Source organism: Bombyx mori, chromosome 9 (genome assembly GCF_030269925.1).
Source record: "Bombyx mori chromosome 9, ASM3026992v2".
In the NCBI taxonomy this organism is placed as follows: Eukaryota; Metazoa; Arthropoda; class Insecta; order Lepidoptera; family Bombycidae; genus Bombyx; species Bombyx mori.
The window spans coordinates 4,625,811-4,651,349 of record NC_085115.1 but is presented as its reverse complement, the minus strand read 5'-3'; the positions used below and the strand labels follow the sequence as shown (position 1 = coordinate 4,651,349).

At 38.6% G+C, this 25,539-nt stretch overlaps 1 protein-coding gene and 1 long non-coding RNA gene across 8 annotated transcripts in view; one reads left to right on the top strand and one right to left on the bottom strand.

The window, feature by feature from the left end:
* Positions 1-25,539, top strand: part of LOC101735549 (uncharacterized) — a 285,974-nt gene that overhangs the window by 201,966 nt on the left and 58,469 nt on the right. The gene's annotated exons all lie outside the window — the stretch shown is intronic.
* The window catches only part of LOC134199341 (uncharacterized), a 49,268-nt gene continuing 44,541 nt past the window's right edge, over positions 20,813-25,539 (bottom strand). Inside the window, exon 2 of the long non-coding RNA XR_009973794.1 lies at positions 20,813-21,598. This is a non-coding gene — a long non-coding RNA (uncharacterized LOC134199341). The remainder of the gene's footprint in view (positions 21,599-25,539) is intronic.

Below are 25,539 nucleotides of genomic sequence, written 5' to 3'. Positions count from 1 at the left end.
TTTTAAATGCCACTACCCAACCTCTCCAGGTTCAATTTTTTTATTATTTAGCCCACCTGGTGTTAAGTGTTACTGGAGCCCATAGACATCTACAACGTAAATGCGCCACTCACCTTGAGATATAACTTCTAAGGTCTCAAGTATAGTTACAACGGCTGTCCCACCCTTCTAACCGAAACGCATTACTGCTTCACGGCAGAAATAAGCAGGGCGGTGGTAAATACCCGCGCGAACTCATAAGAGGTCCTGCCACCAGTAATTACGCAAATTATAATTTTGCGGGTTTGATTTTTATTACAGGATGTTATTCCTTCACCGTGGAAGTCAATCGTGAACATTTGTATTAAATACATAACAGTAACAGCTGCTCCCTTCAAAGCGAAACGCATGATTGCTTCCAGGTGGATTTAAGTATAATGGTGACATCTACCGGACCCGACCCACAATAAGCCCTACCACTACTATAATAGATAGATTTTTAATACATAAATTAGTTATAAATTGCATCATCGGAATTCAGTCATAATTACTGACCCCTCAAGATTCCGATTCATCGTGCGTATTACATTTTCTTTTTGACTTGGCTGCTTAGTTTTTGTCAATTTGAAACAGAAAAATAGCAAAGCCAGTCCATGTCTACTAAATTAATAAAGGAATGAAAATCCGTCGATAAAATCGGTTCGTAAAGATAAAATGGCACTCGACTTTTTCTTTTCGATTTCCTATCCAGTGACTAGTAGCCTCGTCGATCTATTCCAGTTTCACGGGTTTCATAGGGAAGCTCACGGGCCTCACTCTAAGAGAGATTGTGAGCCATGCCCTTAAAAATGCTTCGCTGAATCTACCACCGGATCGGAATCGCGACCCAGTGAGAAAATCCGACGAGAAACTCAGTGGCTGAATTCAACAGTTTTGTCTTTGTATATTTATATTAAGAAGATAGTTTATAGTATAATAGTATCAGATATCTCTATATTTACCTCGTATTACGTAATCACTCGTGTCCATATTGATGAAAAAGGTACAAGTAGTGAAAAGAAAATACTATTCAATAAACAAATGATTGATTGATAATATAACAGTTTTGAAGTAAAATTCATTCGGATTTAGAATGACCAGCCGTACATAGAATTACCTTTTCAATAGCCATGGTGGTAGGACCTCTTGTGAGTCCGCACGGGTAGATACCACCGCCCCGCCTATTTCTGCCGTGAAGCAGTAATGCGTTTCGGTTTGAAGGGTGGGGCAGCCGTTGTAACATACTGAGACCTTAGAACTTATATCTCAAGGTGTGTGGCACATTTACATTTTAGACGTCTATGGGCTCCAGTAACCACTTAACACCAGGTGGGCTGTGAGATCATCCACACATCTAGCAATAAAAAAAAAACAGTATTTTAAAACGGTAATTTCATAGCTAAAGACCTATTATACACAATACATACACATGCACAATAAATGTATAATATTATATTATAGTTTTAGCATACTGTGGAAGAGCTGGGTAGTTAGTTATGTATAAAATTGCACAACAAAACTGAAATACAACAATCGCTTTATTTATTTATATCATTCATTTCGGAATGAAAATATCGATTTCGAAATAGTGATTCACACACGAAATTGTTACACAGGCACAGATAAATCATTTAGTGTACCGTGTACAAAATGTAAACACGCTCCGAAAACACGCAGACGCGCAGTCTGAAGAGTTTTATAATAATATCTCTTTGAAAGTAAATATTATTATTTCGAAATACAGTACAATATTAATCAGACATTTTTTATTTTTTTTAATAATTTCTCGAAATCTCTGTTAAAATTCCACTGTAGGCGTAACCGTCTAACATATTTATGATATATTTTTGATTTAAAAACAACGTTTATTACATCAATCTCATTTTTATAGCCGATATTGTGAGTATCACATAATAAAAATGTTTAGTGTGTATGGTGTTTGAGCCCACGTAAGATTAAATCAGCATAGGGCTTAGTGCGATGAAAACTCCGATGAAGAATGCACGAAAGACATAATTATGCTTCAGAATCGAAGACTTCTTTTGATTTTTATTGAGTCAGAATCTGACTCAAATAATTCCGAAAATTCAGTATTTAAAAAAAAAAAAAATTTACATGTCTAGCCATATCGCAACTGATGCGAATTAGTGCACAGTTTAATTTTGCTATTATTATATAATATTTCGATGTACTAATAAAATTTAATAGCTGTACCTAATTATATGGTATTTCGACTTTCCTATGTATATGTTTTTTACGATTTCAAGATTTACATTGCTTTGCTGTTTTGAAATTATTAATATCTTTAAGTTTCGCTGTTTGATTTGGCCTTTCGTTTACGTGATGGGAGACTCAAAGGCTTTAGTTAATTAGCACCAAACTAAAAGGCTATAGTTAAATTAATTACACCTTGAAAATGATTTTTCAAAAAAATAATATCGTCAGAACCATACAAGTTTAAGTTGTCAATTGAATAAATATCAAGTTGTGGTTGCATCTATGTACCATACTTTATGTGCAGAGATTACCCAGTAAACGTGTGTAAGTAATTAAATTTAATAGGTTTTTTGTCAATGTCGTATTGAATTGCATATACGTTGAAAATTGGATTGATAATGTTTCATCACGTAGCGTAAACAATCAATACAAACACGTAAATTGTCGTGACTGGATCTTTACTAGTAGTCTACAAGATGCGTGACTAGCAATGTGATCGGTAATGAAAATGGAGATTTAAATATTGATACGTGATGCAAAAACTATGTACCCCTTTTTACGAAGATTGCGCAGACGGAGGAGTATGAAATTTCCCACACTTATAGAGAATATAGAGAAGGAGTACAGAATGCTGATATAAAAAATACATTAAATCAATAAAAAAAACATTATGCGCACTACCATGTATTTGATACACACACGCATATATACTCTTTTGTTTATTGTTAAAGTCTATGGTCAAACTGAGTATAGATTAATATTGTTTTTCTTTAATATTATTTGTCTATAGTAAATCATCATTATCTTAGGCCTTACAGCCCAGGGTGGGCCTTAGCCTGGTCCAGTATGTCTCTCCAGACTGATCTGTTCAGGGTTTTCTCCTTCCTGTTCCTGACACCGATAACTATAGTAAAGCCTTGGTGAAATTTGTGATTATAAAAGTAAAGTCCAATAGAACCATAATAATGTTGAAACTTATAGTTTAAATTAATAATTTCGACCATCGGTGGACCACTAGTTAGTATTAAAACAATAGCAGTGCCAATTTATTAAAACCATCGTTATATTGAGCGTTGAAAATAGAATAATTTGGAACACGCGTTCACAATACAACACAAATGAAATAGCTTATGGCCGATGCCGCAACAAAATTGCAGGGTTCCTGGCTTCCAATGACGTCAATGTTGATTTATTAGTATAACCGTATACAAGTTATTGAACAATTGAATTCGGTTCTGGTGTGTTTACGGAATAACACATAATGGATTGTTTTTTTTTATATTCAATTTCCTTAAACGTAATCGAAGAGACATCATTTTGATTAGTCTTCGTTGGTTCAACAAACTTTTCGGTGTAAACGCGAGCAAATCTTAAGAGATTATTTCACTTTCTCATAATAAAATAGATCTGATATTTTTCTGTAAATATTGCGAAATCTTAAGAATTTTACTGATAAAAATAACCCCGTTTTCTCCACCGTTATAGAATTCCACAAACAAGCTAAACTAGTTTTACTTGGTTATGTTATATTTATAAGTAAACCAGGAACTGATTTTAAGAACGATTTAATATTGCTTCCTGATACGTATTGTATGAGAAACAAATCGTGAACGCGTAAGAATTGAAATCGATAAATAACGATGCTTGCAGTGCACTTATAGGACTCATAAATCATGATCGCGTTGCACTATCAAAATGTTTACAGCATACTTGAAACCATTGAGGCCGGGCAATGAGGTCGCTTCAGTGAGGAAGTATCTCGTAAAAGAAAAACGTTCTACTGGCATTTCAAATTATTCACGTAGAAAAGCAGCGTTGGGCCGTTAGTCGGTTTGACGCGTCGAGAAATTTTCGGAACAATTTAAAAAAATACGATTTTTCTTAGAATTTCGGTATTAGCGTCATTTAACTTTTATTATCCCATATTTCACTTGTGTGCGGCATTTTTACGACTGATTTCAGAAGATCCACAAGAGTCCTAATTCGCCAGACTGTCTGAGGCGACAGTTTTAAAATAAACAAGACGTCATTCATATTCGGCACGGAGGCCAGATTAAACAAACTGCAGCCGCGCTCTTTTCTATTTTGACTGTTTATTCAAAGAGGATTGGATTGGCTGAAGTTTAGTTTATCGAAGCTTTGACGTATATTTGACGCATATTATTTATTAGGCCATTCTAGATTTTTCTCGAGGCGAAATTCTTTTTTTTTATAATAAGAAATAGCTGTGAACAAAACATGAACGGTCGTCCGACCCCAAATCATAATGTTATGACATACATACTTCCATACATTAAATTGTATACAAAAGTAATTTTAATTAAGTCTAGGACTAATGAAAACTAAAGAAAATAAATACTATTACAATTGGTTGCCGTTCCGCAAAGTTATCTTAAAATTAGGTTTAATTGTTTTGAAAAGGAAATTTATCATTATAGTTATCGTAAAAATCTTAGTAAGTGTAGAAATCTACAACAGTTTTTCTGCTGCAACAAAGCGGAGTTCCATTTTTCATGACAATAAGTTGGAGCTCTTGCTGGATTAATTTTAGAATATAACCTGAGCGTTGTGTACTTCTAGCTTCTAAGTATTTAATATCAGTACTTCTTTTTTTCTTTGTTTTATTGGTAGGACCTCTTGTGAGTCCGCGCGGGTAGGTACCACCACCCTACCTGTTTCCGTCGTGAAGCAGTAATGCGTTTCGGTTTGAAGGGTGAGGCAGCCGTTGTAACTATACTTGAGACCTTAGAACTTATATTTCAAGGTGGGTGGCGCATTTACGTTGTAGATGTCTATGGGCTCCGGTAACCATTTAAAACCAGGTGGGCTGTGAGCTCGTCCACCCATATAAGCAATAAAAAAAACTTTTTTATTTATTCATTATAAACTTTAATGCTAAATAATAATATATTAAAATGAAAAAGATTTTTCTACAATTTATACATATATATAAATCGTTTCAAATAAATGTAGGTATTGATAACAATATACAAGGATAAACTTCCAACACACGTTGTACCTTACTCACGCGTAGTTCAAGTTCAAGGTACGAATTAAATGTATTCTTATTTCATTAAATGAGGACAGTTCATAATAAAATTGTATTTATCTCTGACGAGTAGACTGATGACGTCACGAACCCTAATTAATTAGACGTAATTGCATTTATAAAATTTTCAAAACAAAACGGGACTTACAGGAAAATCATTCAATCAAAACTCAATAAAATTTCGCAGTTCTTAACACGTTAGCTGCCATGTCAGTCACCGGTGCCTGACAGACTCACTAACTGTTCAGGCCATGTCAGCCACCGGTGACTGACATCGAAGCATCAAACTTAAATGATCGCAGTGTGCCGTCCAGCACGTTTACAGTGTTCTTTTCTATTAGAAATGACTGACGTGGCCCCAAGCAAGACATATTCAACATGGCCTCTTATTTTTATATCTAGAAAAAAAGTTATCATGTATTTTTATGATAGGGGTGAATTAAAACACAATGAAATTTTAAAAACTTTAATATTTACTGAGGTAATCACATATTTTTGGCGAATCATTGTTTAACGAACAATAGAGATATTCAAAATTATTATTTATGTTCAATATTATAACATTGAAGACAAAAATGAGGTTCATTTGGGCATTGAGGGCAGTAAGTTACAACTTGTTTGGTCTTTTTTCTTGCATATATTCTGTCAACTGTCTGTACATTTATTTTATAGCATCTAGAGCAATATTTCCGAGATTTTCTCACAGTCCCTTCTTTTCTTGTTAATGTATGCTTTTTTCTTGTATTTCTTGTAAATCGCAGCTCTGGTTCGTTGTTTTCTTTGCCTGATTCTGTTAGATATTTGCACAAAATCTTTCTGTAGTCTACTATCCCCATCTAGGAATTGAGCAAAGCTGTATTTAGTAGTAACTCCACAGCCAGTTTTCTGTGCCATTTTACTGACTTTCGTAGCGGTGTTGAGTAGGCGATCATTTAATCCGATATGTCTACTGCTGCTTTAGCATTATTGTAATCGGTCACAATTTTAGGTTTTATTATTTCCTTGCCTCTTTTCGGTGTTCTTGAAAATCCAATTGAATGTTTTGTCGAGAGTAAATCGTCTCGTTTATCTTTCCACTTCATGCATGTCATACCGTCTTCGTTCTCTTTTGCTCGAAATTCTCCCTTTTTTAGGCTTCCTGTCATAACGTCCTTAGGCAAATGTCTTTTGTTTTTGCGGAACGTACCAACGAGGTGAGTATCTTCTTCTAAGAGCTTTCTGCCTAAATCTACACTGGTGTACCAGTTGTCGGTATAGAGCGTGTGACCTCGTTTAAGGTAGCTGGTCATAAGAGACATAACGATATTGCTAGGTGTTACATATTCAGTTTCATCACGTTAACCAGAGTAAACTTGAACCTTTAATGTATATCCTGGATTGGTAAATATTTTAAATAGTTTAATACCGTATTTGTGCCTTTTTAATTTAATATATTGTCGAAAATTACTGATGATAGCCGAAGGCGGCGGACACTGACGGTTATTTCCCGCCAAAATGCAGAAGGAAGCGCGCTCAAACTCGTGGATTTACACCTACGTGCCTGACATAATGCTTGACATGGCGCAGGGACTACAATTTGTATCATTCGCGCCACGTCAGGGACCGGTGCCTGACAGTTTTTTTATTTTCTTTTTTTTACTAAAATAAAGAAAAGGGAACTCTTTTTTATACGTAATTATTCATTATTAACCATTTGAAATCAAATTCAAGAAATTAAATTAGGAGGATTTAGAAAATATACCTTGGCAGTTAACGTGTTAATGCTATAAAATTGAATATAGAATTAAAATATTTAAAAAATATATATTAGAATCATAATATGTATCTTGGTTTCTAGATTGCGGCAGGAATTTGAATCAATAAAAATCACTGAGGTCACTATAATATGAATTAATTTTTCTATATAAATTCATAAATTCATTCAATTTATTTTTCTATATAAATTCATGCAGCAGGAAAATGAAGAGAGTGCTAACAATGTTACCACTTGAAAAATAAACACACTGTGTATAATATATTGTGTTGCCAACAATTTTATCATATTGTACATGTAAATTAGTAACTGTTGTACTTTTCCATGGCTTTAAAGATAGTATTAAAAATTCCTAGAAAAGTGTCATTCCGATTTGAGCAACCGACGCGCGTGGACGTGCTCATTGTTTTGTCGGAAGTGACTACCGGTGATAATAGATCATTGTTCGTGGCACATCTGTGGCCCAAGTGTTTCTCGGAATTTGTACCTGCGCCTAATTGCAAGGCATTGCCGCCCGGGAACTGTGCAGTGGTTCTATTCACTCTAATTCTATTCTATTTATTCTATTCACTAAAATTTCTAAAATTCCTAGAATCGCTTCGGCCAATTTAGTGTTACCGACGCAGGGGCCTCGCCGCAAGGCGAGCGCGTGTTTAAGTCCCGGGGCCGCCCCCCCCCCGGGCGAAAATCACGTAAAGATGGAGGAAAAACTTTTCATCGACTTCATTCGGGAAAAATATCCGACAATCGCGCCCGAATTCGAAGCCTATAGGGCTTCATTTGGTAAATATTCTCCCCCCGCATCTCTCGCCGCCGTCGCCAAACATGCCTCGCAGGCATGCCTCGCGTGCCTCGCCGCCGGTCCGTGTTCAAGCGCACGTACGCACGCCGCCGCCGTAGCGTCTAACGCCCCCGCCCCCGCTACCCCCGCGCCCGCGTCAATCACGTCAGTTTCGTCCGTCGCGACCTCAATAGCGTCTAGTTCAGGCTCCGATACCGAATCGGAGATGGACTTCGAGTCCGCGACTAGCCCTCAACCCGGAACCTCGGATGGGTTCCAAACTGTAACGCGCGGTAAAAAGCGTACTCGCGTCGTGGAGTCCCGGAGCTCCATGACGAAGCAAACCAAGTCCGCGACCGCCTCCCGACCGCAGGTAGTCGTGACGCCGGAGTCGGACTCCGCCCGCCGCGTAACCCCACCGCCGCGCCCAAAAACCGCGCCCGCGCCTAAAACAGTTGTCCCGCCCCCGCTGATACTCCAAGAGAAGTCAGCGTGGAATCGCGTATCCCAGGCCCTTCAGGCCAACAAAATTAATTATACCCATGCGCGTAACGTCGCGCATGGGATTCAGATTAAGGTCGCAACTCCGGGCGACCATAGGGCCCTCTCTGCTTACCTCCGAAAGGAGAACATAGGTTATCACACCTATGCTCTTCAGGAGGACCGCGAACTCCGCGTAGTGATACGCGAACTCCGCGTAGTGATACGCGGAGTCCCCAAGGAACTCGACATAGACTACGTAAAGGAGGATCTGATCGGTCAGTCCCTCCCAATAGTTAGTGTGCACCGGATGCACAGCGGACGCGGCAGACAGCCGTACAATATGATTCTCGTCGCGCTAGAATCAACCCCGGAGGCAAAGAAAAGAATCTCATGTCTCAAAACGATATGCGGCCTCTCCGGGGTCACCATCGAAGCCCCCCATAAACGTGGTACTCCCGGGCAGTGCCACAGGTGCCAGCTCTATGGCCACTCAGCGCGTAATTGCCACGCGCGCCCCCGCTGCGTGAAATGCCTCGGCGATCACGCAACCACAGAATGTTCGCGTGTTAGGGAAACCGCGACGGAACCCCCAAGCTGTGTCCTATGCCTTAAGCAAGGGCACCCGGCAAACTATCGCGGATGTCCTAGGGCTCCGCGTAAACACCCGAACCACCCAGCCCCCCGAACCGTCGACCCAAAGACTTCGGCGCCTTCAGTGCCGAAACCAGCCTTCGTACCGGCTGCGGTTCCCACCGTCTCGGCGTGGAAAAAACCGCTGCCGTATACGAAGGAGGGAACACAAAACGTACCCCAGCTCCCGCCTGCGACACGTCCCGCGCCTCAGCCCCTACTCGCACCTCGCCCGGCGCCCGCGTACCGCCCCCCGCAACCCTCAGTTGTCAACGACTTCGCGCTCGTGCGTGACTTCGTTACCGCGGTAAACTTTGACCGTCTGCGATCGTTCGCAGATGCTATCCGTAGGTCGGTAACCCCCGAACAGCGGCTCGCGGCCGCTTTCGATCACATGGACGTCTACGAGTCCGTGTCTCGCACGTTATAAAAATTCTTTACCGGTAATCAATGGCGCAAAAAGGTAGAGAAAAACCGTATTCCATTACGTTAGCATTCTACAATGCTAACGGACTCGCGCGGCAACGCGATCAAATTTTCGAATTCCTCCGCGACAATCTTGTAGATATTTTGTTAGTGCAGGAGACCTGTCTGAAGCCCTCGCGTCGTGACCCGAAAGTCGCGAATTACGTCATGGTTAGGAATGACAGACTCACCGCCTCCAAAGGCGGGACTGCCATTTACTATAGGCGGACCCTGCACGTTGTCCCTCTCGATACTCCCTCGCTCTTACATATCGAGGCGTCAGTGTGCCGTATCTCGCTTTTTTTTTTTTTTTTTTTTTTTTTTTTTTTTTTTTTTTTTTTTTTTTTTTTTTTTTTTTTTTTTTTTTTTTTTTTTTTTTTTATTGCTTAGATGTGTGGACGAGCTCACAGCCCACCTGGTGTTAAGTGGTTACTGGAGCCCATAGACATCTACAACGTAAATGCGCCACACACCTTGAGATATAGTTCTAAGGTCTCAGTATAGTCACAACGGCTGCCCCACCCTTCAAACCGAAACGCATTACTGCTTCACGGCAGAAATAGGCGGGGCGGTGGTACCTACCCGTGCGGACTCACAAGAGGTCCTACCACCAGTAAAAAGCGACCTCGCTGACGGGACACCAGCCGATCGTCATCGCATCCGTTTATCTCCCCCCGGACAAGCCCCTCCTGAGCAGTGACATCGAGTCACTGTTCGGCATGGGAGACTCCGTCATCCTGGCAGGCGATTTAAATTGCCACCACACTAGGTGGAACTGCCATCGTACGAACGTTAACGGTAGGCGTCTCGACGCGTTTATAGACGACCTCACTTTTGAAGTAGTCGGTCCCCCAACTCCAACATGTTATCCGTATAACATCGCGCTCCGTCCGAGCACTATAGACCTGGCATTGCTTAGGAACGTAACTCTGTGCTTACGTTCCATCGAGGCACTGTCAGAGCTCGACTCAGACCACCGACCTGTCCTTATGCAGCTCGGTCGCCCTCACAACCCAGTCACTGTTACGAGGACCATGGTGGATTGGAATAAGCTGGGCACGTGCCTACTCGAAGCCGCTCCGCCAATCCTCCCTTACGGCCCGGATTCGAATCTATCCCCCGAGGACACCGTCGAATCCATAAACATCATTACCGATCACATCTCTTCCGCGATCATTAGATCTTCAAAAGAAGTCGATGTGGAGGACAGCTTCCACCGCATCAGACTATCCTCCGAACTTAGGAATCTCTTAAGAGTTAGGAACGCGGCAATCCGGGCCTACGATCGTCTTCCCACGCATTCAAACCGGATTCGGATGCGTCGTCTACAACGCGAAGTCCACTCCCGCCTAAGCGACGCGCGTAACGATAATTGGCATAGTTATTTAGAACAACTCGCGCCCTCCCACCAAGCATACTGGCGACTAGCTAGGACTCTCAAATCCGAAACTACCGCTACTATGCCTCCCCTCGTACGCCCTTCAGGCCAACCACCGGCATTCGATGACGATGACAAGGCTGAGCTGCTGGCCGATGCACTGCAAGAGCAGTGCACCACCAGCACTCAACACGCGGACCCCGAACACACCGAGTTAGTCGACAGGGAGGTCGAGCGCAGAGCTTCCCTGCCGCCCTCGGACGCGTTACCCCCCATTACCACTGACGAAGTTAGAGACGCGATCCACAATCTCCAACCTAGAAAGGCATCCGGCTCCGACGGCATCCGCAACCGCGCGCTAAAACTCTTGCCAGTCCAACTGATAGCAATGTTGGCTACAATTTTAAATGCCGCTATGACGCACTGCATCTTTCCCGCGGTGTGGAAAGAAGCGGACGTTATCGGTATACATAAGCCGGGCAAACCGACAAACGAAACATCTAGTTACCGTCCGATTAGTCTTCTCCCGACGATAGGAAAAATTTACGAACGGCTCCTTAGGAAACGCCTCTGGGATTTTGTTACCGCGAACAAAATTCTCATAGACGAACAGTTCGGATTCCGCTCTAAACACTCGTGCGTACAACAAGTGCACCGCCTCACGGAGCACATCCTGATAGGACTAAATAGGCGTAAACAAATCCCGACCGGCGCCCTCTTCTTCGACATCGCGAAGGCGTTCGACAAAGTCTGGCACAACGGTTTAATTTACAAACTGTACAACATGGGAGTGCCAGACAGACTCGTGCTCATCATACGAGACTTCTTGTCGAACCGTTCGTTTCGATATCGAGTAGAGGGAACTCGTTCTCGTCCCCGTCAACTGACTGCCGGAGTCCCGCAAGGCTCCGCGCTCTCCCCGTTATTATTTAGTTTGTATATCAATGATATACCCCGGTCTCCGGAGACCCATCTAGCGCTCTTCGCCGATGACACGGCTATCTACTACTCGTGTAGGAAGATGTCGTTGCTGCATCGGCGACTCCAGATCGCAGTAGCCACCATGGGACAGTGGTTCCGGAAGTGGCGCATCGACATCAACCCCACGAAAAGCACAGCGGTGCTCTTCAAAAGGGGTCGCCCTCCGAATACTACTTCGAGCATCCCACTCCCTAATAGACGCGCAAACACCTCCGCCGTTAGCCCCGTCACTCTCTTTGGCCAGCCCATACCGTGGGCCTCGCAGGTCAAATACCTAGGCGTCACCCTCGACAGAGGGATGACATTCCGTCCCCATATTAAAACGGTACGCGACCGTGCCGCCTTCATATTAGGACGCCTCTACCCTATGCTTTGCAAGCGAAGCAAACTGTCCCTCCGTAATAAGATAACTCTCTACAAAACTTGCATACGCCCCGTTATGACGTATGCAAGCGTAGTGTTCGCTCACGCAGCCCGCACCAACTTGAAGCCCCTTCAGGTTATTCAATCCCGATTCTGCAGGATAGCCGTCGGAGCACCATGGTTCCTGAGGAACGTGGATCTCCACGATGACCTGGAGCTCGACTCTGTCAGTAAGTATCTTCAGTCGGCATCATTGCGCCATTTCGAGAAGGCGGCACGACATGAGAACCCTCTTGTCGTGGCGGCTGGAAACTACATACCCGATCCTGTAGACCGAATGGTAAACAGTCGACGTCGCCCAAAGCACGTCATTACGGATCCTCCCGATCCATTAACGGTGCTTTTAGGCACCACAAGCACCGGTCACCGTCCTCGTCGAACCCGTCGCTTGCGACGAAGGGCTCGATGAGCGAATTAACCCCTAGACACAGCCCACTGAGTTTCTCGCCGGATCTTCTCAGTGGGTCGCGTTTCCGATCCGGTGGTAGATTCTGCGAAGCACTGCTCTTGCTAGGGTCAGTGTTAGCAACTCTCCGGTTTGAGCCCCGTGAGCTCACCTACACACGTTAGGGTGAAGCTGAAATAGCCTCTCAAGGCTATCAGCATAGGTAGGAAAAAAAAAAAAAAAAAAAGAAAAGTGTCAAAGGAATTTTACTCAAATTTCGGCTTTAGTTGTCGGTAGTCAGTCAGATAATTAAAATTAGTATTGGATCTTATAAATTGTCATATTTCGGATTTTTATTTTAATGTACAAAGTTTTAAGATCCATACTATTTGTATTAAACAAAATAGTGAGTTTCAAATGTAATTTTGTTTAAAGAGTAAACTAATGTTTATCGGTGTGATTAAGGCCTAACTTATTCTGAAATCATGACGTGCGAAAATTTCAAAAGCATAATAAGAGAGATAAGTCTGGATCTGATACTAAGGGATTTTTTATTGCATTGTAACACAAAACGATCATGTAATGTTTATTGTAGCGTTGCTATCGGGCGATACCTTGTGGGTATAGAAGTCGATAAACCTAATCAATCGAACGCTATAGCATGAAATATCTTATTAGATGTTGTAGACATAGAATAGCAGCACAGCATCTCTTCCTGTAGGTATCTCTCTTCCTCTGGGTGTCGTAGAAGAATAGTAAGAGATTCAGTGTGTAACAGCGTCCTCTCTGTATTAAACTGTCTGTATTTTATAGGTATTACATTGTGATGAGAGATTGGCATTTTTATTATTACTAGTGGTCCTCTGGTAGTTGAAATTCGACTATAATTGATTGAAATTATAAGTTTTGTACACCATTTTGATTCTATTGGTAAAGAATATTATACTTCTATAATCAGAGATTTCGCCAAGACTACACTATAGACAAATATTAATAAAGACAAACAATATTCAATCTATTCTCAATTAGACCACAGACTATATAAGCAATTAGAAAAGTTTGACAATAAATAAATAGTATACCTGCGTGTGTGTCAAATACATGGTAGTGTATGTAATATTATTTTTATTTATTTAATGTATTTTTTATGCATAATTAAAAAAAATATTCTCCATAAGTGTGGGAAATTTCATACTCCTCCGTCCGCGCAATTTTCGTAAAAAGGGGTACAAAGTTTTTACTTCACGTATTAATATACAGATTCGGCAGTCAAGTGAACGTCTCACCTGACCTCAAAAAGTAAATGCCGCTTTGAGACATAAAGTCTATCTCCCAATTGCGTTGCATAAAGGTTGTCCCACCCCGCCAAAATGATGCCTGCTTAGTGCCTCAAATAGATAGTCTTTAGTGATTGCATATACTGGTAGGTCGTATTGTGAGTCAACACTGTCAACTTTGTTTGAATGCTACATAGTTTATGTGGTCTCAGACACGAGATTAAGCAGTAAAAATAGTTTATTACGCAGTTTGTTACGTATGCGGGTCGCGAAACTCGAAAGAAATATTATACAACAATTATGATTCGTATATACCGTGCTACTTATAATATTTTGTATTCAAGTTTAACAATATTTGCTATGTGTATGTGCATTACAATAATTCTCATGTTGTATTAGTTATTTTAACTGTTCTACACACACTCATCACTTTTAATTATTATGCTCATAATCCTCTCGCAGGTCTGCTGGAAGAGATTACTTAAAGAAATAAGCAGTGCCTTTGTACATAATTTTCCTATTACTCTGTACTATGTCTTCTTTTTTGTGTATACATAAATCAATGAATAAATAAATGATTAAAAGATTGTGAAACAGCATTTTAAAATACAACCACACCAGCAAATATATATGATCACACTAGAAAAACATTATGAATACATTTAAAAAAAAACGTTGGTATATTGCTACAAATATCGCTTCAAGTAACAAATTGAATATAAAAATGTTCTGAAACATTTTCCTGATGACATTTAATTTATTTGGCCTAATCTTGAAAACCCGTTTATAAATTAATCAGCAAAATTTTTGGTAAAATGTACGTCATTACGAAGTTCATTAACCTTTGAATATGTCCTTCCTTCGTTTACCTACTAAAAATTATTGTTTACGAATAAATGTGGAAAGTTTTGCAAACATTAGAAATTCAAACGACGGTACCTGCTAACATGTAGGTTATGGTCTAACAAGAAGATGTTTTATCGCAAGATAGTTGTTTGAACAAACACTTTTTAAGCTATTGCATAGCTTTTATCGCGGGCCTTGAGCGCGGCGACCGAATCATGAAATTCCGTAACGAAAAAAACCTAACACCCCTCACTCCGCCTACCATGTAGCTCGCGTTCAACACATTCACACGTTGCGCTTGTGTAGTGATTGTGAATAAGCGCGTGGCGTGACGTCACACTGCATGCGCATCATGAAAATTCTGCCCATCTATCTGTCGCGCGGTCTAGCTTAAGAGTTTTGTTTTTATTAATGTTTAATATAGCGTGGTCTTGTTTTATTATTGTTTTAATATTAAATTATCATTGTCTAATTATAATTGCATGAGTTGATAAAAATGCTATGCAATAGCTTAACCGCGGCGGTTCCCGAGTGCCACACGTTTTTTTATTGCCTAGATGGATGGATGAGCTCACGGTTCACCCGCTGTGAGCTTGCCGGAGCCATCAACAACGTAAATACCGTCAGCTTTCAAACCGAAACCCATTACTGCTTCACGGCAAAACACCCTACCACCTCGTGCTATAAATGCCAACGATTTGAATGTATAAATATTTTGAATGCTCTAGATAGTCCGAGTCATCGCTTCACTTCGCAATGGACGATCACCAAAGGTCCTGTGACATCTTAAGACACGACGTTGAAGTCCCCGTAGTAAACCCACCTGACGTTTTCACCTTTTTTTTTATTGCTTAGATGGGTGGACAAGCTCACAGCCCACCTGATGTTAAGTGGTCACTGGAGCCCATAGACATCTACAACGTAAATGCGCCACTCACCTTGAGATATAAGTTCTAAGCTCTACAGTATAGTTACAACGGCTGCCCCACCCTTCAAACCGGAACGCATCATTGCTTCACGGTAGAAATAGGCAGGAAATAACCTACCCGCGCGGACTCACAATAGGTACTACCACATTTGAGGCTTCTCAATACTCCCCATCACCCTTCCGTAATTCCTTTTTTGTAAGATACCCACTGTCACGGTATGTAATTTGCTGTACTGTATCGCGGTAGGCAAATTTCTGGGTACCTGTCGAAAATTCAACTATCAAACGACGTCACTTCCCAAGCACACAAATCTATATATTTATATAGTATTTATATAGTAACATCATGTATAGACTTGTTGTTAAGTCTTTGTACAAATCTATATAATGGCTGAACCAATTTTAACGTGGTTTTGACAGTGAAGTTTTTGTGATATTGTTTCCTACCTATGCTGATAGACTTGACCATACCAGCTTCGCCCTAACGTATAGGTCACCCCACGGGGCTCAAAACGAAGTGGTGCTAACACTGGCCTAAGCAAGAGCAGTGCTCCGCAGAATCCACCAGATCGGAAACGCGACCAACTGAGAAGATCCGGCGAGAAACTCAGTGGGCTAAGTGTTGTGATAAGGTTGGACTAATATATAGCTCTGCATATTGTTTGCCTGTGCTTGTCCGTTAAATTTAATTTTCTATAGATCGTAAATTATTCGACATTTTTCAGGCTGTCTTCATCAGGCGTTCGATGCTGAAAACATTCCGGATAGACACAATGGGAATATAGTTACACGCTCTTAATTTTGTCATTGTTATCAGCTCACAAAAAAAGATGTGTGATGTCGTGGGACACCGGATAGGAACGAAGTTCCTTATTATAAAATTTATTTTTTTAAGTTCTGTTCGAGGTATAAAGAAAATAATTATTCGGGTATACATTTTTTATTATGATTTATTGATAAAAAAACTACTTTACAAAGTTATCAACTTTATTTTATTCACAATGATTTATAAAAAATATATTATAATAATATACCAAGAAACAGCTATTCATATGAATAATAATAATAACCGTCATCAAGTAGACTATACATTAGACAATGTATAGCCATCATACTAAGACTAATAAACAATAAAAATCTTACGTTACGGACGTTTTTTCCTGGTTAAGGTACCCCTCCGCATCGTCCCATAAGGGACTTCCTTCCAATAAATAAAAAAGTCATTATTATAAGTCTGAAACGGCTGGTATAGTAAGATGATTTCAAGAGAATCGCGATGATTATTTGGATAGCACATCTTTTTATACGATTACTAAGATCACGTGTATTTGCAGAGTTGTGAATTTCACAAGATTAATTAATGTTTTCAATTGTTCTATTCTATTGGCCATCACGCGGCTCTCCATGCGTTACACGAGTTGTTCTATCATCAATCTTAATTCCTGTTTCGTAAGTGTCAGTTTACAATGATCATTATCTATCTTTTGTTTATGTAACAATGAACTACTTTTTAATTGTTTACTTGTTCCACGTGAAACTCGACGTGGTCGTAAAAAATATTCGTGGTCGTTCACGATAACAGAAGCAGCTTGATGACTTTACGACTTTTTTATGGGTTTTTTTTTCTGGATTATCTTAATTTGTTTCTTTTAGTACTTAAATAATCGTAAATCTGTTCACTCCTATGCGGTCTTGATAAAGAACAGATGGGCTTTGTCTTGAAATTCACACCCGTCGACTCGTAGCTTCGGTAAACTGAAATTAAATGTAAGAAGAGAAACAAAAACATTATAATATAAGATAACCTCAGAGATAGATATTTGACTAGGGCTTAAAGATCGAGAGAAGAGATCGACATGTACATGAGATGTACAACATACATTGATATAAATTTCTTCTCTACAACAATAAAACAAAATGTATTGGTAAAACTCAGTGAAAACTGTCTCTAAATCGTATTGTTTAATTGCATTTGAATTTGATTAATATTATACATGAAAAAATACGCTGTTATTTTTTCCATTAAGCTACACCGCTTTTGTAAATAAGGTCTTAATTGAGTACGAGAAGTGAAAAAGTACATTTGACACTGATCCAATAAATTTAGATTTTAAGAAACACGATATCAAGATTTATTTTCTTCGGACCAAACAACTTCAAAGAAATCGTGTAGAAAATCTTTTTGGTCGAATTGCTAGTTTTAATTGTTACCTTGCTTAAAATTATATAAAGGTACATTCATACCAGCGATCAAACTAAGAGGTGCCTACATTTTAAAAGAAAATATTTGTTTAGATTTGAATGAATAGATAGTTCAGATGAGCATTTCATAAACGTCAGTATTCTTTGTGTAGGTAACAACCATGCTGTAATTAGTCTTGTCACGTATAAAGATTCAATATTAATAAGAATTATGCTTATATTTTTCTTATTCTCTTTTGATGTCTTTAATATAATCTATATTCCAATATGGACTGATAAAGATTTAAGTATAATTATCTCCTGTCTGTGAGGAAACTTTTTTTGTTCCTGTAGTAACTATTGACTAACTTTAGTGTTATCGATAAAAAAAAAAACCTATTTTGATATATTTCAAAAATTCTAAATATAAATTCACCTATCAATGTTAACGGACTAAATAATTTATTGTTAAAAAAATCTTATCTGTGGTAAGCAGCGGCTACCTCATCCGGGTTCTGACCTCGGAGGGGATCGGACGTCGGGTATAAGAGTGCAGGGGAGTCGTTTAGTGGGTGGGCCCTAAAATCCTTGGGCCCGTGGTCTGCTCACAACACTATGCAGATCGTTGAGTCTCACATACCCCGCGCGCCCCTTTTGCGCGGGTACCTCGTAGGAGGTTCGGCCCTATACCCGAAAAAAAAAAAGGTAAGCAGCGGCTTGGCTCCGACGCTGGCTTTGCTGACGTCCATGGGCGACGGTAGCCGCTCGGGCAATAAAAAAAAACAAGTCCAGTAAAGAATAATCCGTACGACTCGTTTTGAGCAAATATTATACAAAAATTACAATTTATACTGTAATAAAATAAGCAGTCTATTATTATAATGCATTTAAAAAAAAAAGCGTTCGAATTACGAAATGGCTTTATGTTCGTAATTTAAAAACATTTATTGTGAGAAATAGAAATAGATATCGTTCTGACCTCGATGTTCATCGTGCATCTAACATTACGTTTTGTAACTAGCAACACTTTAATAATAGGTACTACACCTACCACACACGTTGCGATAAGGTTTGTAGGTACGTTAAAATCTTTGTTGCTACGTTAAAAATTATCTATATATAATACTGCTTCACGGCAGTATTATATGTAGATAATTTTTGCGTTTCGGTTTGAAGGGTGGGGTAGCCGTTGTAACCATACTGAGACCTTAGAACTTATTTCTCAAGATGGGTGGCGCATTTACGTTGTAGATGTCTATGGGCTATATAATCAATAAATAAAAATGAAAAAAAAAAATTTTTTTGGCTCGATGGTGCGGTAGTTAGCTCTTCTGACTATTGCGCCGAGGGTCGTGGGATCGATTCCTACATCGAGCAAACGATTATGTGTAAATATTTTTTTTTTGTTTCTACAATATCGATGCGATTGAACGCAATTTGAATTATTGAAAACGATTCAAAACAACTTAGAAATGGTGGAAGTAAATGACTTAGTTACTTTGAATTTTGTGGTTTTAATTCATATTTAAAAAAAAAAATGTTAATGTGTTGTAACCAGGCGGAAATAAAAATACAATATAACGTGTTATCTTTTATTTATAAATACCAAAGCGTCTACGTGGAATTAAATGAGTTTCTTGTCTAAGCAGTGAAAGATGTCATGATGTCACTAAGCAGTTCTATCTTATTACATAAAACTATGTTTGTAATTCTAACACTTATAAAAAAATGGCCAGCAAAAATAAATTCTCATCTGCCTAGTAACTTAATGTAAGCGACAAATGTAAAAATATGTATAATTGTACACTTAAATCCATTCTGTTCGGTTTTTTTTTTTAAATTAATTAAAATAAATTCTATTTATAAAGGAAACTCGTTATTCGCCAACAAAATTCCGTAGTGATTTCCTTTTACGGAACTTGTCTAAGTACTTACAACCACGTCATTGGATTGGCTTTTTTTTTTGATTGCTTAGATGGGTGGACGAGCTCACAGTCCACCTGGTGTGAAGTGGTTACTGGAGCCCATAGACATCCACAACGTAAATGCGCCACCCACCTTGAGATATAAGTTCTAAGCTCTACAGTATAGTTACAACGGCTGCCCCACCCTTCAAACCGGAACGCATCATTGCTTCACGGTAGAAATAGGCAGGAAATAACCTACCCGCGCGGACTCACAATAGGTACTACCACATTTGAGGCTTCTCAATACTCCCCATCACCCTTCCGTAATTCCTTTTTTGTAAGATACCCACTGTCACGGTATGTAATTTGCTGTACTGTATCGCGGTAGGCAAATTTCTGGGTACCTGTCGAAAATTCAACTATCAAACGACGTCACTTCCCAAGCACACAAATCTATATATTTATATAGTATTTATATAGTAACATCATGTATAGACTTGTTGTTAAGTCTTTGTACAAATCTATATAATGGCTGAACCAATTTTAACGTGGTTTTGACAGTGAAGTTTTTGTGATATTGTTTCCTACCTATGTTGATAGACTTGACCATACCAGCTTCGCCCTAACGTATAGGTCACCCCACGGGGCTCAAAACGAAGTGGTGCTAACACTGGCCTAAGCAAGAGCAGTGCTCCGCAGAATCCACCAGATCGGAAACGCGACCAACTGAGAAGATCCGGCGAGAAACTCAGTGGGCTAAGTGTTGTGATAAGGTTGGACTAATATATAGCTCTGCATATTGTTTGCCTGTGCTTGTCCGTTAAATTTAATTTTCTATAGATCGTAAATTATTCGACATTTTTCAGGCTGTCTTCATCAGGCGTTCGATGCTGAAAACATTCCGGATAGACACAATGGGAATATAGTTACACGCTCTTAATTTTGTCATTGTTATCAGCTCACAAAAAAAGATGTGTGATGTCGTGGGACACCGGATAGGAACGAAGTTCCTTATTATAAAATTTATTTTTTTAAGTTCTGTTCGAGGTATAAAGAAAATAATTATTCGGGTATACATTTTTTATTATGATTTATTGATAAAAAAACTACTTTACAAAGTTATCAACTTTATTTTATTCACAATGATTTATAAAAAATATATTATAATAATATACCAAGAAACAGCTATTCATATGAATAATAATAATAACCGTCATCAAGTAGACTATACATTAGACAATGTATAGCCATCATACTAAGACTAATAAACAATAAAAATCTTACGTTACGGACGTTTTTTCCTGGTTAAGGTACCCCTCCGCATCGTCCCATAAGGGACTTCCTTCCAATAAATAAAAAAGTCATTATTATAAGTCTGAAACGGCTGGTATAGTAAGATGATTTCAAGAGAATCGCGATGATTATTTGGATAGCACATCTTTTTATACGATTACTAAGATCACGTGTATTTGCAGAGTTGTGAATTTCACAAGATTAATTAATGTTTTCAATTGTTCTATTCTATTGGCCATCACGCGGCTCTCCATGCGTTACACGAGTTGTTCTATCATCAATCTTAATTCCTGTTTCGTAAGTGTCAGTTTACAATGATCATTATCTATCTTTTGTTTATGTAACAATGAACTACTTTTTAATTGTTTACTTGTTCCACGTGAAACTCGACGTGGTCGTAAAAAATATTCGTGGTCGTTCACGATAACAGAAGCAGCTTGATGACTTTACGACTTTTTTATGGGTTTTTTTTTCTGGATTATCTTAATTTGTTTCTTTTAGTACTTAAATAATCGTAAATCTGTTCACTCCTATGCGGTCTTGATAAAGAACAGATGGGCTTTGTCTTGAAATTCACACCCGTCGACTCGTAGCTTCGGTAAACTGAAATTAAATGTAAGAAGAGAAACAAAAACATTATAATATAAGATAACCTCAGAGATAGATATTTGACTAGGGCTTAAAGATCGAGAGAAGAGATCGACATGTACATGAGATGTACAACATACATTGATATAAATTTCTTCTCTACAACAATAAAACAAAATGTATTGGTAAAACTCAGTGAAAACTGTCTCTAAATCGTATTGTTTAATTGCATTTGAATTTGATTAATATTATACATGAAAAAATACGCTGTTATTTTTTCCATTAAGCTACACCGCTTTTGTAAATAAGGTCTTAATTGAGTACGAGAAGTGAAAAAGTACATTTGACACTGATCCAATAAATTTAGATTTTAAGAAACACGATATCAAGATTTATTTTCTTCGGACCAAACAACTTCAAAGAAATCGTGTAGAAAATCTTTTTGGTCGAATTGCTAGTTTTAATTGTTACCTTGCTTAAAATTATATAAAGGTACATTCATACCAGCGATCAAACTAAGAGGTGCCTACATTTTAAAAGAAAATATTTGTTTAGATTTGAATGAATAGATAGTTCAGATGAGCATTTCATAAACGTCAGTATTCTTTGTGTAGGTAACAACCATGCTGTAATTAGTCTTGTCACGTATAAAGATTCAATATTAATAAGAATTATGCTTATATTTTTCTTATTCTCTTTTGATGTCTTTAATATAATCTATATTCCAATATGGACTGATAAAGATTTAAGTATAATTATCTCCTGTCTGTGAGGAAACTTTTTTTGTTCCTGTAGTAACTATTGACTAACTTTAGTGTTATCGATAAAAAAAAAAACCTATTTTGATATATTTCAAAAATTCTAAATATAAATTCACCTATCAATGTTAACGGACTAAATAATTTATTGTTAAAAAAATCTTATCTGTGGTAAGCAGCGGCTACCTCATCCGGGTTCTGACCTCGGAGGGGATCGGACGTCGGGTATAAGAGTGCAGGGGAGTCGTTTAGTGGGTGGGCCCTAAAATCCTTGGGCCCGTGGTCTGCTCACAACACTATGCAGATCGTTGAGTCTCACATACCCCGCGCGCCCCTTTTGCGCGGGTACCTCGTAGGAGGTTCGGCCCTATACCCGAAAAAAAAAAAGGTAAGCAGCGGCTTGGCTCCGACGCTGGCTTTGCTGACGTCCATGGGCGACGGTAGCCGCTCGGGCAATAAAAAAAAACAAGTCCAGTAAAGAATAATCCGTACGACTCGTTTTGAGCAAATATTATACAAAAATTACAATTTATACTGTAATAAAATAAGCAGTCTATTATTATAATGCATTTAAAAAAAAAAGCGTTCGAATTACGAAATGGCTTTATGTTCGTAATTTAAAAACATTTATTGTGAGAAATAGAAATAGATATCGTTCTGACCTCGATGTTCATCGTGCATCTAACATTACGTTTTGTAACTAGCAACACTTTAATAATAGGTACTACACCTACCACACACGTTGCGATAAGGTTTGTAGGTACGTTAAAATCTTTGTTGCTACGTTAAAAATTATCTATATATAATACTGCTTCACGGCAGTATTATATGTAGATAATTTTTGCGTTTCGGTTTGAAGGGTGGGGTAGCCGTTGTAACCATACTGAGACCTTAGAACTTATTTCTCAAGATGGGTGGCGCATTTACGTTGTAGATGTCTATGGGCTATATAATCAATAAATAAAAATGAAAAAAAAAAATTTTTTTGGCTCGATGGTGCGGTAGTTAGCTCTTCTGACTATTGCGCCGAGGGTCGTGGGATCGATTCCTACATCGAGCAAACGATTATGTGTAAATAATTTTTTTTTGTTTCTACAATATCGATGCGATTGAACGCAATTTGAATTATTGAAAACGATTCAAAACAACTTAGAAATGGTGGAAGTAAATGACTTAGTTACTTTGAATTTTGTGGTTTTAATTCATATTTAAAAAAAAAAATGTTAATGTGTTGTAACCAGGCGGAAATAAAAATACAATATAACGTGTTATCTTTTATTTATAAATACCAAAGCGTCTACGTGGAATTAAATGAGTTTCTTGTCTAAGCAGTGAAAGATGTCATGATGTCACTAAGCAGTTCTATCTTATTACATAAAACTATGTTTGTAATTCTAACACTTATAAAAAAATGGCCAGCAAAAATAAATTCTCATCTGCCTAGTAACTTAATGTAAGCGACAAATGTAAAAATATGTATAATTGTACACTTAAATCCATTCTGTTCGGTTTTTTTTTTTAAATTAATTAAAATAAATTCTATTTATAAAGGAAACTCGTTATTCGCCAACAAAATTCCGTAGTGATTTCCTTTTACGGAACTTGTCTAAGTACTTACAACCACGTCATTGGATTGGCTTTTTTTTTTGATTGCTTAGATGGGTGGACGAGCTCACAGTCCACCTGGTGTGAAGTGGTTACTGGAGCCCATAGACATCCACAACGTAAATGCGCCACCCACCTTGAGATACAAGTTCTAAGGTCTCAAGTATAGTAACGACGGCTGCCCCACCCTTCAAACCGAAACGCATTACTGCTTCACGGCAGGAATAAGCAGGGCGGTGGTACCTACCCGCGCGGACTCATAAGAGGTCCTACCACCACTAATCGCGCAAATTATAATTTTGCGGGTTTCATTTTTATTACACGATGTTATTTCTTAACCGTGGAAGTCAATCGTGAACATATTTGTTGAGTACGTATTTCATTTGAAAAATTGGTACCCGCCTGCGGGATTCGAACACCGGTGCATCGTTTCAACACGAATGCACCGGACGTCTTATCCGTTAGGCCACGACGACTTTGTCGAAAGAATTTAAGCGCTTTTTAAATGCGACCTTATTAAGAATAATATTTGTAATAGTTTTGTAAAGTAGCACCTTGACAGAGAGAATAAAGAGTGAAAGGCTGTCATGTTAGGAGCTGTGCATAGAGAGGATGATTATATTATTATGGTCGAAAATACCCTGGGTATGAAAGTCGACGGTAATGTAGGGAGATCTGTTTTAACTCTTTTAGCTGAACTTATTTTCACATATTTTGGAGAAATTACTAAAGGATTTTTGAAAAAAGCTCCCTTATAAAAAACTGTAACCTAAAAAACAGTTCAAAAACAAATGCTAAATTCACAGCAAAATAATTTTAAATTGTTATTTATAAATCTTATTAGCTTATTAAAAATATTAAACATATGCGCACTAAGACCTGTCCTTACAGGTCGATACCTAATACCTATATACAAACTGCGCAATAATCGGTATTCCGACGCTCCGCACTTTATATGCGATATAGAGAGTCGATCTGTCGACGGTTCGCGCTCAAAGGGTTAAAAAGGCTAAATAAGTTGTTTTGTGTGAAAGAGAATATGCGAGAGAAAGGTGTAAAATGTATGATAGGCCTGAATGGAAGCAGAGGACATCCTGCGCCGACCTCATGTTGCAGGATAAGGACTAGAAGAAGAAGAAGAGTTATTAATATCAAGTATGACCTAAAAATGTTTCACTAAAAAAAGTCGAATGTTTCAACCATACTTTTCCGTTAAAAATTTTAATACATAAAATAAAAATTTACTACAATGTATTGTACCTACTCCTAACGAATATTTAAATATTCCAATTAAATTTTAATATAAATTATTTTGTACTAATGTAATACAAATTAGGTTTAATATCAAAGAACCTTGAAAAGTAAACGACAGTCATTTGTTAACTGATTTCATTAATATTTGTATGAAGGAATATCGATATGAATCTTACTACATAAAGAAAAATTTGTATGATCAGTTTGAATTCGTATTTTTCTATTAGTAGTTGTTTAATTTAATGTAGGTCAGTGATTCTCATCCTTTTTTTGTTGCGGCACATATTTAACGATTTCAAAATTTGGCGGCACACAAAAAAAAAAGATAAAAATTATTTA